Source organism: Xenopus tropicalis, chromosome 7, assembly GCF_000004195.4.
Source record: "Xenopus tropicalis strain Nigerian chromosome 7, UCB_Xtro_10.0, whole genome shotgun sequence".
NCBI lineage: Eukaryota > Metazoa > Chordata > Amphibia > Anura > Pipidae > Xenopus > Xenopus tropicalis.
The window spans coordinates 47,176,859-47,192,295 of NC_030683.2; positions in this window are offsets into that span (position 1 = coordinate 47,176,859).

A 15,437-nucleotide genomic window follows, 5' to 3' on the forward strand; every position below is an offset into this window, starting at 1 on the left:
TGGCACTCTGCAGCTCCAACCCGGCCCAAGGAAAGTCTCCCATAGGGCTCAATGGCACTCTGCAGCTCCAACCCGGCCCAAGGAAAGTCTCCCATAGGGCTCAATGGCACTCTGCAGCTCCAACCCGGCCCAAGGAAAGTCTCCCATAGGGCTCAATGGCACTCTGCAGCTCCAACCTGGCCCAAGGAAGGTCTCCCATAGGGCTCAATGGCACTCTGCAGCTCCAACCCGGCCCAAGGAAAGTCTCCGATAGGACTCAATGGCACTCTGCAGCTCCAACCTGGCCCAAGGAAAGTCTCCCATAGGACTCAATGGCACTCTGCAGCTCCAACCCGGCCCAAGGAAAGCCTCCCATAGGGCTCAATGGCACTCTGCAGCTCCAACCTGGCCCAAGGAAAGTCTCCCATAGGACTCAATGGCACTCTGCAGCTCCAACCTGGCCCAAGGAATGTCTCCCATAGGGCTCAATGGCACTCTGCAGCTCCAACCTGGCCCAAAGAAAGTCCCAATACCGAAGCTTGAATGAATAATGGATCTTTTGTACTTGTTGCGACAAATACAATTTTGTTGCAAAGTACAAAAAGTTGCAGAAATTAACAAAGAAAATACGCACAGTTCTAAAAGTTAGAAAAAATACAAATTGTTTCCAGTTTTTTTGCATTTCAGTTTTAGAACCCATTATTAAACTTTGGTTATAACAAAAAGAATATATCTTTTTCCACAGACAACCCCAGGATGAATTTATAAAATCATTCCCTAGGCATACACTACAATGACGAGGATAAACTGTATGAGGCTCCATTCTATTTTAAATCCTGTGGAAGAGAGTGAAGCACTAAAAAATGCTGCCCAAATATTAAAACATAGTCATCTTTCAGTCTGATAAGGATGGCAGTAAAGCATGGCAGGTTCTCCATAAAAATGACTATATCGCTGAAACCCCTTTATGCAAATAAAATGCTGTATGGAAGAACCCTATTTAAACTAAAAGGCAACAAATCTAATTACAAATATACTGTTAAATATATGTAAAAGTTAAACTAAAGAAATGTCTTGCATACCAGGCATTCAGGTTTCACAATAACAAATACTGTATGGATACCACAGGCCAGGCAGAAACTCACCTGACATTCTAAATACATATTGTTTCGCAGAGTACATTATTTTCACTGCACACTAAAGTAGAGAAGAGTCAAGACTTATAAAAAGCATTTCATCTCTTATGACCTTGATATTGCCCTACAAATCATGCAAATATTACAGTGACAAAAAAGAATCACAGGCAGACATAGATCAATATTTGTGCAAAAGAGAAAGCTTGTACATCTTACAGGCACAAATTAACCTTTTTCCCACATTTGCACTGCATTTTCGGACTTTTTGCAACCCTGAATTCCCAAGAGTGCCTTTATTGTAAGAGAAAGAAAAGGGGAGAGCAGGACTGAATGAGAAAAGGTTTTCCTTTGTGTTTCTTTAGGTTATATATAAATTGCTTATTAATTAGCATCTTAATCTTATATAAACAGGATTCTGGGCTCTTGTCACTTATACAAAAAAAAAAGTGTGAAAGCCTGAATGAATAAGGAAAAAGAATTAGGCAGGTGTAAAAGGATACGCTTGCTTTCAGGGAATGCCTTAAGTGTTCCGGTAATGAGAAATATGACAAATGTTCAAGGTTAAGGATTTTTCTCCCCAGCTAATTGGACATCTCACTTGTACGCTTTGAAAGGAAATTTTCCCTGAGGGGAATTATACTGAATACGGCCTGTAGATTTTGTCTAATATCTAACTGTATGTCTTAAAAACTTTCTTGCTTACCAATGAGTCACGAGATGAACATTATTGTGAAGTATGGTTTCTTTGTTGCTAACTGGAAATTCATCTGTTTTGCAAAGAGCCAGTAAAATAAAATGCTACCAGTGCGTTAAAATGCTTTCTTTTAACAAAAACATAAGGACTAATTCACTGATTACAGTGGAATCTTATTTTTATTGTTTTTAAATGATCTGCATAGCAAATATCATAAACATCCCTGAAGTGTATTTGTCCTTGCACAATTTGAATATCTTGAGCATTCTTACTCTATCAAGTGTATTGCAAAAAGGAGACGCTGGACTCAGTTCTGCCTTTCATCTTAATTAAATTAGTAATATAAACTTTTATGTCTGGTTCCTATGTAGAATCAAAGTCCTTATTTCATGTTTAAAGGAAAAGGAAAAAATATTGTTTACAATTTATATTTTCTTTTTTCATCTTTAAGTTTGTTCTCTCTTTCTCCTATTATATGGTTTACTATGTAAGAAGTTTCTTTTTGTTCCACATAATTCTTCCTATGTTTTCTACCTCCTAGAAGTACACATGAGCACATAAAAGTGTTTTGTGATCTGTTATTTGATTATGAGTCAGCACTTGATTGGTTGATTCCTTGCGCCATTCTTATTGGCTCACTACCTTTGGTATTCTCTCTCACTCATTTATATTGGCCTTTATGTCTTGTACTGTGATTGGTCACCCATCCTATAAACAGTCTGTACAGAGGATGTGACCTTTAGCCTATGAGTAAAGTGTTAGGCTTTATATGTCACTAATAAAAGTGACCTTTTTATTCAAATAATTACTTCACTGCTGCCTGGATGCTTGATTGTTCTCACCTTTTAATTAATTTATTGGTGATTACATGGAAAAACATCCAATTGAAATTTGAATAAATAATGAATAAATAATAGAACATATACGTGCCAGATTGGATTAATATTAGATCTGCTGCAGTTATTAAATGAAAACTATACCCCAAACAATGTAGGTCTTTATAAAAACACATAACGTAAAACAAGTCATATGTGTAACCCTGCAACACCTAAATAAATCATACTTATAAAAATAAACTTTGTAAGTTGTAAGTAGTATCTGCCATTGGATAATCCTAAATAGAAAATGACAATTTAAGTACTAAGGGCTGCCCCCTGGGATCATTCAATTCACAGTGCACACAATCAAACCAAAAGGGCACACATACATGCTAGGTCACATCAGCCAATTAATAGAAAAAGTTCTGTCATTTACTCCCACACTTATTCCTGCTACAGTTAAACACAGGATTTCTTGTTTCCATTTTTGTAAACATGTTCTTAGGGTATCTGACTTCCTCTCTCAGAAAATTCCTTTATTCCTGGGGCCAGAGTCTGTGCAGTTCTCTCCTCTCTCCCCTCTCCTGCTCCCTCCTCCCTTAAGAATTCATAAAACTCACTTCCTCCACCCAGGAATGTGTGATCTGAGCTATAACAGCTAGAGCTGCAAGCAGGAAGCTATGAACACCAAGCTAAAATGGCAGCTGCAATCAGAGAAAGCTTCTAGGGCTCTTTACTCAGGTATGATAAAGTTTTCTGCAGAATAAATATAGTGTTCTACGTGGCACTAATGTGGCAAATCTATTGGCAGTAAAATGCCAAAATGACTTTCCTTCTCCTTTCCATTTTCCAATGTTAGAGATAGAAGAGGTCACTTCCTTCCTCATCTTTGAATCTTACTTGCATGCCCAATCCATTCACTAAGATTTTCGGAACAGAAGCATTTTTGGAACAATTGCATTGCAATAACAAGGTTGACAAATATGACATAATCTAATGACATTAAGCACTATTTCTAAGGTTATATTTTTCAGGTTGTTAATGTTTTTTTTTTAAATTATTTTTTGAGGTTGTGTTGGAGTGCAAATAATATTTCTTAAATCTATGCTTAGCAAAGTATAACAGCAATAAAGTTTGAATCAGCATAACACAGGCACAAGTACACATTTTTAATCTGACAGTGTACCTTTATCCAGAACTGGTTCAGTATCTGCATGTCTACAACAAAATGCTGAATGTTCAATATACAAAAATTGGATACTCTAATAAGAAACTAATGTATGACTTGATGAATCATTCAATTCTCTAACAATAACCCAGATACAGTTTCTTATATAATTATCTAAAAATGTGTTCTTGAGTTAATGTTGCATGGGACTGTAAAATAAAATGTACAGAGATTGAGTGTTAATTAAGATGTCCCTTGCAAGGATTTTGTTTCTTCTGAAAAAAAAAAGCATTTCACTAAGATTTTTCTTTACTAAATGCTTTGCTCTCCTATAAGGTGCTATACACTAGCCCCACCCAGCACATTTGCAAATAATTGGGTGAATGTCAAATGGTGCTGCCATTACTATCCTGTCCCTTTAGCCTTTATTCAATTCCATTGCACTACACGCCTTTTATTACCCATCAGCCTTCAATGCGCTAATGGAATTCACCCAGTTGCCAGCTGCGGACCCCATGCACGAGTTGGCAAACCTCCCACTGTTCATGTGGCTATGCAAACTTAATCCTTCTTTCTAATGCCCATTAACCCACCGCTTCAGAGAATAACATGATTCTTGTCCCCTTTTTTTTTAGTCCCTTAATAAGAATAAGAAATTATTTGAGGTGCCCTTGTTATACTTCCTGGATTGTATATTTACTTCCATATAGAGCACATCAAACAATCATTTTTTAGTGTCTATTACCAAGTGAAGGAGTGGATTCTATGCTTTCTATATATGTGAACGTTTGTATGTGTAAAGATTTTGTGCAACAAACAAATATAAAATATATATTAGGTGGCATATTTTAATGCTTTTTGTTTTTTCCGCAGTTTGATATATAGGCCCCTGTAAGGAGCGTTTTCATAGTGCTGTTTGGCACATGCACCAACAAACCAGCGCACATTTAGACATGCGCCCGTGTTCATACGGGAGCGAGCAGCGATACGCATGCTAGCATATATGTCAGGATGTGTACATCATTGCGTGCGTAAACACACATTGAACTCCACCTGCCCTGACTTTTCTAAAAATTACCATTTCCCTGAGAACTGGAGGATGCATCACTCTAGGGCCAACACATACTTGAAAAAATCCCACTGCAAACTCCATGTTGTGTTGCCAAAATCTCAGGAACCGCAACGTTGTTTAATTACAGCCTCCCCCAAGTAGGTGTTAATAGTCGCACAGATTAAAGCAATATTTTGCGCATTTAACACTTCATATGTGTTTGTGAATCATGCGTTAGTACAATTTCTATTTGCTAATTAACGCAATGCGTTAGAAACAACGTTCTGCGATGATGCGTTTTTTGGCGCATGTGATATGCGGATTAACACATGAGAAATGACTTTGATGAATCGGTACTTATTTATCGCATGCTTCTTAACACAAAAAAGCATGCGATAAGTGTTATCGACCTATAGTGAATCGGCCCCATAGTCTTTATTCACTCAAAATAAAGCAAAAAAATATGTGATATAAATTCAATACAATCAATTTAAAGAAAAGCCTGTTAGTTTATATATAGTACATTTACATGCATAGCATGTATATTAAATCAGAAAGCTTTACTCCCTCATAGGTTAAAAACAGCTTTCAACCCAAGCACATCAAATATAGTGTTTCTGCTCAGCTTTCGACTCAAACACATCCAATGTGGGTTTTTTACACAGTTCTTATTAATAGCTATTATCTCAATATAAACTTCCTTCTACGTATAATATGTCCACAAGTGCCTGGAGATACAGTTAACCAGTAAAGGATTAATATATTCTCCCTTTCTCCTGTATGGTAAGGACAAGGGGTAAGCACGGGTATTCTCCTATCTTGTATTTAAAAAATGCAAACAGATAGCTGCTGTAATAAAACCAAAGAGTCCCAAGTGATCTAAAATCTTTCTTCTGTTAATATAATAATCGTCCCGGGCGAGAATTTACTCTATTTCTCTATACTGTGCAGATCATTTCTTACCATGCGGTCAATGGTGTCTGACGCCATGCGCCTCCTCAAACTATGTATCTCCCCAGCAAACAAACTCGGTCTCTACGCGTTTCGCGCACATGCACTTTCTCAAGAGCTCTTTTGCTTTATTTTGAGTGAATAAAAACTATATATATCAAAACACACATTGGTGTTTGTAGTCATGGAATTAAAGTGCCAACTCTGATTGTTTATAAGAGCTATGATAGAGCTAAGTTAGTACAGAATTCTTTTTAATAAGTGTCAATTGCTTAATACATGCCAGAACTAAAAATATGCATTTAGCTGAAAAATCAAAACCAGGTAACTAAAAGTAAAATCCTCAAACAGAAGTATTACAAACAAGCAGTAACATTCTCAGAAAGAAAGCAGGATCTGCTTCTCCAGGAGCTAAGGGATGGTTTGATATTTTTATATTTGTCATGATATATTTTGTTGCTTTCACTGGAAGCAATTATGCGGTTATTTTCAGCATAATGGCTTAACCAGAATCTTTGTGATATAAATATGAGGCAGAAAAATCCCAGACATACACCAGAAATCAATTTCTTCACATCTACTAATTGTTTTTTATTGTACAAAGCCACCAATTTATCTACATTAAGTCCAAATTAGCTTAATATGAAAACAATAGAAATACGACAGAGGAATCCTGCAGCCCATAATGTTCTCATTAGCTGCAACTGTTTCTGATGGTTGTCTCATCAGGTGACGCTAACTGTCTGGTTTCACTTCATTAGCCTTAGGGTTAATTACTATTGATAGAGCCAGGGGAATCTCTTGTTCAAAATCATTTGTTTCCAAAGGCTCAAATGCGATCACTTACTGGATAGATGATAGATAGACAGATAGATAGATAGATAGATAGACAAAATGACTATTAGGGCAATGAGACATAGGGAGAGTTGTCGGCTGCTAAACTAAGCTAAAGCTTTTCTTCTTGAATGGTACACTGTCAAGCCATAATCCAGAGGAGTCAGGCTAGTTTTGCCGCAATTCTGCCTTTCTATTTTTACACATAACCACCTATTTTTACGTGACCTCGTCTATTTGCACACGGCCGTGAAATTTTGTAGCTAAATTTCACGGAAGTTTCGGGAAACAATTCAACAATGGCGAAATGCGGAAATTTGCTCATCACTATAGAGGACCCTTTGAGGAACTTTTTTGCCAATGAGCTACATTCAAATGTAAAAAGAGATGGAGAGCAACACAAGCATAAAATGGACCAAATATGGACCAATGTGGGCTGGCAGGCTACAGAAGGTTCTGTTTGTCAGAACAACATGTTTTTATGCAACCAAAATGTATCTCCAAGGCAAGAATTCAGAAATAAGCACATCGAGTTACTTGTAGCCAGCTACTTGTCACAGCTAAATACTAGACAATAATGATAATTGTCTCTGAGTGTGTTTTAGAAGAGACAATTACTGTCTATTAGTGATGGGCGAAAAGTTTCGCCAGGCATGGATTCGCGGCGAATTTCCGCGTTTCGCCATTGGCGGATTGTTTCGCGAAACGGATGAAAAATTTCGCCGCGGAAAAATTCGCCGCACGTCCAAAAATTGTCGCCGGCGTCAAAAAAGAATAGTCGCGGGCGACAAAATAATAGCTGCGGGCGACGAAACAATAGCGCGCGACGAAACAAGAGCCGCGCGACGAAACAAGAGCCGCGCGACGAAACAAGAGCTGCGCGCGACGAAACAATAGCCGTGCGACAAAATAATAGCTGCGGGCGACGAAACAAGAGCCGCGCGACGAAACAAGAGCCGCGCGACGAAACAAGAGCCGCGGGCGACGAAACAAGAGCCGCGCGACGAAACAAGAGCCGCGCGACGAAACAAGAGCCGCGGGCGACGAAACAAGAGCCGCGCGACGAAACAAGAGCCGCGTGCGACGAAACAAGAGCCGCGCGACGAAACAAGAGCCGCGGGCGACGAAACAAGAGCCGCGTGACGAAACAAGAGCCGCGGGCGACGAAACAAGAGCCGCGCGCGACGAAACAATAGCCGCGCGACAAAATAATAGCCGCGGGCGACAATTTTTTTTGTCGCACGACATTTTCGCCGTTTCGCGAATTTTTCGCCGTTTCGCGGATCTTTTCAAAGATTCGCGAATTTTTCGGCGAAGCGAAACGGAACAGATTCGCTCATCACTACTGTCTATGGCAGTATGTTTATTGGCATTTGCAGCAACGACAAATAGCTGGCTACCAGTAGCACTATGTGCCATAGCAATAAAGGCTACTGGGAGCAACAGTCAAGGGTTGATGTGCAAGTTGTTGTTCAGGAACCACTGATTGATCATTGATCTAAAAATGTGGAATCTTTTACCAAGTAGTAACTATCTACTATTACTGATCCATGAAATTTGTCATGCTTTTGTTTATTTGTTTATAAAGAGCATATCATTATTACTGCACACACACATGTGTATAAATACACATATATACAGGTATGGGACCTGTTATCCAGAATGCTCGGGACCTGGGGTTTTCCGGATAAGGGATCAAACAAATTGAGACATATTCTACAAATATGGTTACTGTGACTGCACACTACTACTTGTTTCCTCAATTAAATCCTACCCTGTAAGTATAAAAAACTTTTTAACATGCCCTTTATTGGTGATTGTTCCATTTAGAAACTCTGGTCAACATAGGATATCTTTATCTGATAAACTGACTCAAACATCTTGCCCGCAGTATAACATACTAGGCAATAATCCACACCAGCATATTGGTCAATTATTAGCTTTGCTCATATACATTAAGAGGCAGATTTACAAATGCACGAACACTCGCTCCGAGCGTATTTTTGCTGACTTTTTCGGCGCGTGTGCAACTTTTTCGACGCTTGTGCGACTTATTCGTACGATTGCACGACTTTTTTGTACGCTTGCGCATAAAAATCGGAAAGGTTTTCCCGCTGTTTACAATCATTTAGTATGAAAATTTTGTGACTTTCGGATCGCCAATACGATATTATTGTGACTAATACGATTTTTTTGTAAGCATTTTCATGATATTTGCGATCTTTAGAAATTTTCGTATCCAATCCGAATTTTTCCCATTCAGGATTCGAACTCATGATTTGATAAATCTGCCCCTAAGAATGTAGAGAATCTTACATTAGCCTCTTCTAAAAAATATTAAGCTTCCCTTTTCTTTTTTTAGTAAGTAAGCAGACATCAATTTACAAGAAATACAGAACAGTCCTCTGTATTACATGGGATCATTATGAGTTAGATCACTGCAGATTTTCATTACTATAATGGCTCAAAATAATAAATTGGGCCAATTAATATGAATAATGGAATATGCTGCAAAATATATTAATCACCAAGAACTCCCTTGGTTAAGCTTATACTAAACAGAATGTCAGTGTGATGGCTATTGACCAAATTATGTGCGGCAGAGGATAGTTCCTTTATTATTTAATAAATATGATAAAATGTGCAGATTGTCTATGTCCTTTTTCTGGAAATGTAACTTTGTTTGCAGCACATGCTCAATCCTAGAGATAAACATAAATTAGTAGAAAGGTTTTCTGACATAATATAAATTAAACTACAGAATTGTCCAACACTGTTGATAATGGATAATGATATTTGTGTTTTTGTTTTCTTTTTGGTACAATCCTTTGTCCATGTAACTCGGGACAGAATTCCTTGTACACTGCATTAATCACACTGCTTAATATTAGTGTTTAGACCAGAGTCAAAAAAGTACCTTAATTAACAAATGTACTTCCACAAATAGGATGCTCCCATTGACATCCATAGGAGGTGGCATGAGCGGTCTCAGGCTTTTTAATGCCATCTTAAATATGCCAGAGTAAAAAATACAAGAGGAAAGTTGTTATACATCTACCTGGAAAATCTGGAAATAAATATAACGGAAAATGCTGTATATTACATAACAAATTTTCCGTATTAATCCAGATGATCAGCAACCCTATCACCCTAACACTTTTGTGCCTTCTTTTGTCCACAGGAGCTCCCCATATTGTAATTTTGTTAGGCCGTCTTTTGATTTCCAGTGAATCTGTACACTGTGCTCTCATCTCATGTTAGATGTTACTGTCCCTGATAAAGCCTCATATTTATTCATCTAAACCTTTTTGATTCTTCATGTGAAAGCCCTGTGTGTGCTGTCAATCCTATATATATATATCTATATATATATATATATATATATATATATATATATATATATATATATATATATATATATATATATATAGATATATATATATATATATATAGATATATATATATTATATATATATAAAATTTTTTTAATGAAAACGATCCAACGTTTCGAGCACCAACTGTGCTCTTCCTCAGGGAGCTCAAAACGTTGGATTGTCTTCATTAAAAAAAAATTTGTTTTTTAACAAAGTCCCTGCATGTGCGGCTCATTGTCTTGCTATATATATATATATATATATATATATATATATATATATATATATATATATATATATATATATATATATATATATATATATATATATATACACATTCAGTCTTGCAAACAGTGTTTAATATTCTGAAGGGATTTGTCTCAATTATTTTTATAGCCCAAAAATCTATTTCTTGTTGTCTTTGTATGTTCTGCAAAGCAACACTGCAATGTGTCTAAACTCTAACGGACAAAAAATGGAGCCAGTGTATGACTGCCTTCAGCTTAGTGGGATACTTACTTGGGATGCAGGTGAATCAGTCAGACACAGGCCTTGGGACTGAGGGAAGCCTGCACCCACTAACAAATAGGCCTTTTATCAAGGGGAAAATTCTGTTAAGGTTGTTCAGGCTGAGTGGGGTGGGCAGAGGGAATGGAACTAAGAGACTGGTGGTAATTACTGGATATGAGTCTTTGGGGTTGACAGGACGGGGATCTTTCACCAATGTTGCACTGACACCCCTATAAGTTTATGCTCTCACCGCATTCACCAAGGAATTATTGACACTCATCAAGCAATCATGGCACTGCAGGCTCTGTTCACTTGCGCACACAGGAACACTCTTAAATAGAATAACAGTTATTATTGAACAATAGGGGATCTATTACCCAGAAACCAGCATGCTCCAAAATGGATGCTCCATAATACTTATTCACACATACGTTTTATAATTTGTTTTTTTATAGTTCTGAGATATAAATGGTTTCTCTAGGGGTTTTCTCAAACCAGTAAAGGTAATGTGAGATGAGGTGGTTGCTGCTGGCAGAGATACTAAAGCGCAGAGCAGGTACAGAACATTAGCAGCCTGAAAATGATCTAATGTGGGTTTTTGGTCCAAAAACCATCTCTGGGTTCACTGGGCAGATTCCATTAAATCTAAAGGGAAAGGGCACGGTGCTTGATATTAAAGCCAAAAGCCTTCATATAGTGCACGGGAGTGCAAGATGATAAACTGGTCAGCATGCAGAGTTAGATGTATTATGGCACAGTGTCTGGATAGACCCTAGGTATGTCTCTCCCAGAATGCTCTGTGAGACAGCAGATGTAGAGAGTAACAAGGGTTGTGTTAACTCTGACTGAAAAGCCAAGGTGCTAAAATCTACGAGATATCACTTGCGATAAAAGTGGTGAGACTAAGGGGCAGATTTATCAAAATGTGAGTTTAGAGCTTAATACATAAAAACTTACCCACATTCTGTTCATTCCTATGGGATTTTTAGAAGCATATTCATCAATGGGTAAAAGTTACAACTCACCATTTGATAAATACACTTCTAAAAATCCCATAGGAATAGAAAGTGGGTGAGTTTTTATGTATTAAGCTCTAAACTCACAATTTGATAAATCTGCCCCTAAGAGTTATTTTTATGGCCAGAAAGTAGGAATCAGGAAGTGGGGGATAAGTGCATGTATTTTTAGGAGGTCAAAGCTCTTAAACAGTGTGAGTGTAGTAGATGGGTTGTCATAATTGAGAGCTTTCTGGATAAATGGTTCCCAGATTACAGATCCCATACCTGTATAACTGTATAATACAGGTATTGGATCTATTATCCGGAATGCAGGGGACCTGGGGTTATCTGCATAAGGGATCTTTCCAAAATTTGGATCACCATACCTTAACCCTACTAAAAAACATTAAAATATTAAATAAACCCAATAGGATTGTTTCCCATTATGAATGAATGCAGCTTAGTTACCATAAAGTACAAACTAAAGTACAGACTACTGTTTATTACTACAGAAAAAAAGCAAATTATTCAAACAATTAGAATTATTTACTTAAAACAGAATCTATGGGAGTCTTTACGTTTTTATACTGTTTTTTTTTAAAAAAAGTTTAATCACAGTACAAATCAAATTTTCTATCCCTTTCTACAAATATGACTATTTTGAAAAACAAGAATATCAACAACAAAAAAATACCTTGAATGTTGAAAAGACACCTCCTATTGACTTGTAGATTTTTATCCATCCAGGCCATTAAATACAGTATTTAGGTGAAATAAGTGGAAAGCAGCTGGACTTTCTCCATTTCCATTTGCTTTAGATGTATTTCTACTAAATACTCCCTCTGACTTCTATACAAGCTCCAGGTTTTAGCACATTTTTAAATTTGCATTTCTGAATTTTTTTCTACACCAGTGGTTTTATTAGCAGGATTTTGGGGTGTTTATATATTATGGAAGTGGCTTAACTAAACATAATACCCAGAGTGGAGATGGTTAAACAGATGAAAATTAGGCTAATGCCGCACATGGGGGATTCTTGACCGTAGGATAAATCCTCCCCTACGCTTAAGTCAGCACCCTTCTGCCCCTGCACCTGGAGCCATTGTGTCGGCCTGGATGCAGTATGTATTTTGTGCTGAAATTCACTCCATGTGCTTGTGCCCAGGCCAACAAAATGGCTCCTGGTGCAGGCACAGAAGAGCGCTGATTTAAGTGTAGGATTCTCAGCCTGTGGATAAACGGGGCATTAGCCATACAGAGCTGAACACTACAGAGCTAGCAGCAAACTAACAGCAATAAAAACTAGGACTTTTGTTTCAAAGTGGCCAGCTTAAATGTTCTAAACAGAAAAAAATAGTATGTCAGGTAAATACTATATTTTTATTTTTGGTACTACTAGTCAATTCTTCCTTTCATAAGGGGAAGTTCAGCTTCAAATGAACTTTAAGCACGTTCTAGTTTAGACCAATAAGTAGATGCTTTTCAGTTGGTTCTTATCCTTTCAGTTATTTGCTTTTGCCTATTCTGCCCATCAACTACTACTGAGGCCCTCTCCCATTCATCATCAGACTTCTGCTTGGTTGCTAGCGTTACTGAAATTATAGCAACCAAACAATAGAACCCCCAAAAAGGGTGGCTGCAGAATAAAACTTAAAATAATTGCATAAAACATTTCAAAATGCATAAATCATTTCATAATATGTCTAGCCTTTCACCCTTTAAAATGCTTAATGCTAACTGCGTCCCAACATCCAACATCACAGTTCCCTATTAGAGCTCACTTTTGCTTATGTCCAGTAGATTATTTCCAAATGTGCATTTAGTAATAGTTCAGTTACAGCCTCTTTATATCCAGTTTGGCTTATGTTTTCTCTACACCCATCTTGGATAAGCTTCTCTATCTGAGGGGGACATCTGGGGTCATGATTAGAAATACAAATTTAAGGGGAAATTTGATGGCATCAATAAAAAATGAATTTCTGTGTTTTCACAGAGCTAGATAAACATCACTTCAGTATTGCAGGATGATCATATAAGAAGATGGCTGAAATGCAATGTGCAGTGAAGGAAAGGGATATAATCCTGCCATGTGATAAATCAGGCTACTAAGGCAAATAGGGTTTTCTTATGATTCTCTTCTAAGGAACCCCAAATGGCCAAACATTGAGCTCAGTTCACTACAAAGGATTAAACAGTCAGCTTGCGGCCGCCTCTTGGTACTGGTTGGTGCTACTTGTGTTTGTATGAGGTCATTTACAAGCCTGGCGCCCGTTAGTGCTCATTTAACAGCACTTGCACCCCCTGGTCCTGTTGCTCTTTGCACTGAGCTGCCTTTGGGCTGTGCCTCCTTGTGCTTGTGTCTAATAATGTAAAGAAACCTCGCACTACAGTAAATTTCGGGTGCACAGTATTTCAGAGTTCTCAGATATGAAATGTAGTGTTATAGACACCTTGTGCTTGTGTGACTAATTCATAAGGGGAGGGACATTTACTAAAATGTAAAGTTATTAGGTGGTAATTTACTGTATTCTAGTTGATGTCAATGTCTGTTTTGTAAATGAACCTTGCATGGCACGGGTAGGGGGCTCTATGTCTCACTAGATTCCAACTGCAGTCCCAGATCTTTGAAACAGAGCTCAGAGGCCTGCGGCTGTTTGCCCAAATGACCTACTCAGTGCACCAATAGCCTAAATTGGTAAATTGACTTATTTACATTAGGGACTCAGAAATAAGAGGTCAAATAAAATAATGTGCTTAATTTTTTTTTTTTTGAATGAGTCAGCTTCTGGTTCAGCAGCCCTTCTGTTGCTAGGGTCCAATTTACCCTAGCAAGCAGGCAAAGCTTTAAGTGAGAGACAGGAATGTGAATAGTAGAGGGCCTGAATAGAAAAATAAAAAGGAACAGTAACAATAAAATTGTAGTCTCACAGAGCAATAGTTTTTTTGGCTGATAGGGTTAATGACCCCCATTCGAAAGGCAGATAAAAAAATATAAAAAGTCAAATATGAGGACCATTAAAAAAAAAAAAAGTTGCCAAGAATGGGACATTCTGTAACATGCTTAAAGTATTGTCCCTCTGGATCCCCCTTCCAGCACCCATCCATTAAGGGGTTGGGCAACCTATTAAACTCACTGAGGGAAGTTCTGCCAAGGTGTTGCCTCCTTTTGAGTAGGCAGGTGTTATTTTTGGTTTCTATACAAAGGGACCGATTCACTAAAGGTTGTTAACGCAAAGTTTTATGTGTTAAAAAGTGTTCGATAATTAAGTACCGATTCATCATTTCAAGTCATTTCGCATGCATTACTACTCATATCGCATGTGCAAAAATCCTGATTATCGCAAAGCGTAATTATCTAATAGAAATAATACTAACGCATACTTCACAGACATGTGGCGCTAATTACTGTGAAACTTAACGCCTCCCAGGAGTGGGCGCTACTAAACAACATTGCAGCTGGTGATTGTCTGTGGTGACAAGATGGAGTTTGCAGTCGGATTTTTTCAAGTATGTGTTGGCCCTAGAGTGATGCATCCTCCAGTTTTCAGGGAAATGGTCATTTTCAGAAGGGTTTTCAGAAAGTAACGGCTACATGTGTAATAGCGTGCGCTAATATCCGTGCTACGAAATAACGTATAAATATATTGCATGGTTTAAAATGACACTTAAAAATATGTCATCGCCAGATAATGAAAATAACATCGCTTCTTAATTCAGGCAAGTGTCCTTTTAGTGAATCGATCGTTAATTCTCAAAATATAAGAAGTGAAAATATTTTTAATGCATGCTATAAATATCACTCGTTTTTTCGGCCTTTAGTGAATCGGCCCCATAATGTTTATCTGGCTCCATCAAATAAAGGCAATTGTTTCTAATAAAGGAGGAAGATGAGAGTTGACTTACACCGGAAGTGGTATGCTGGCT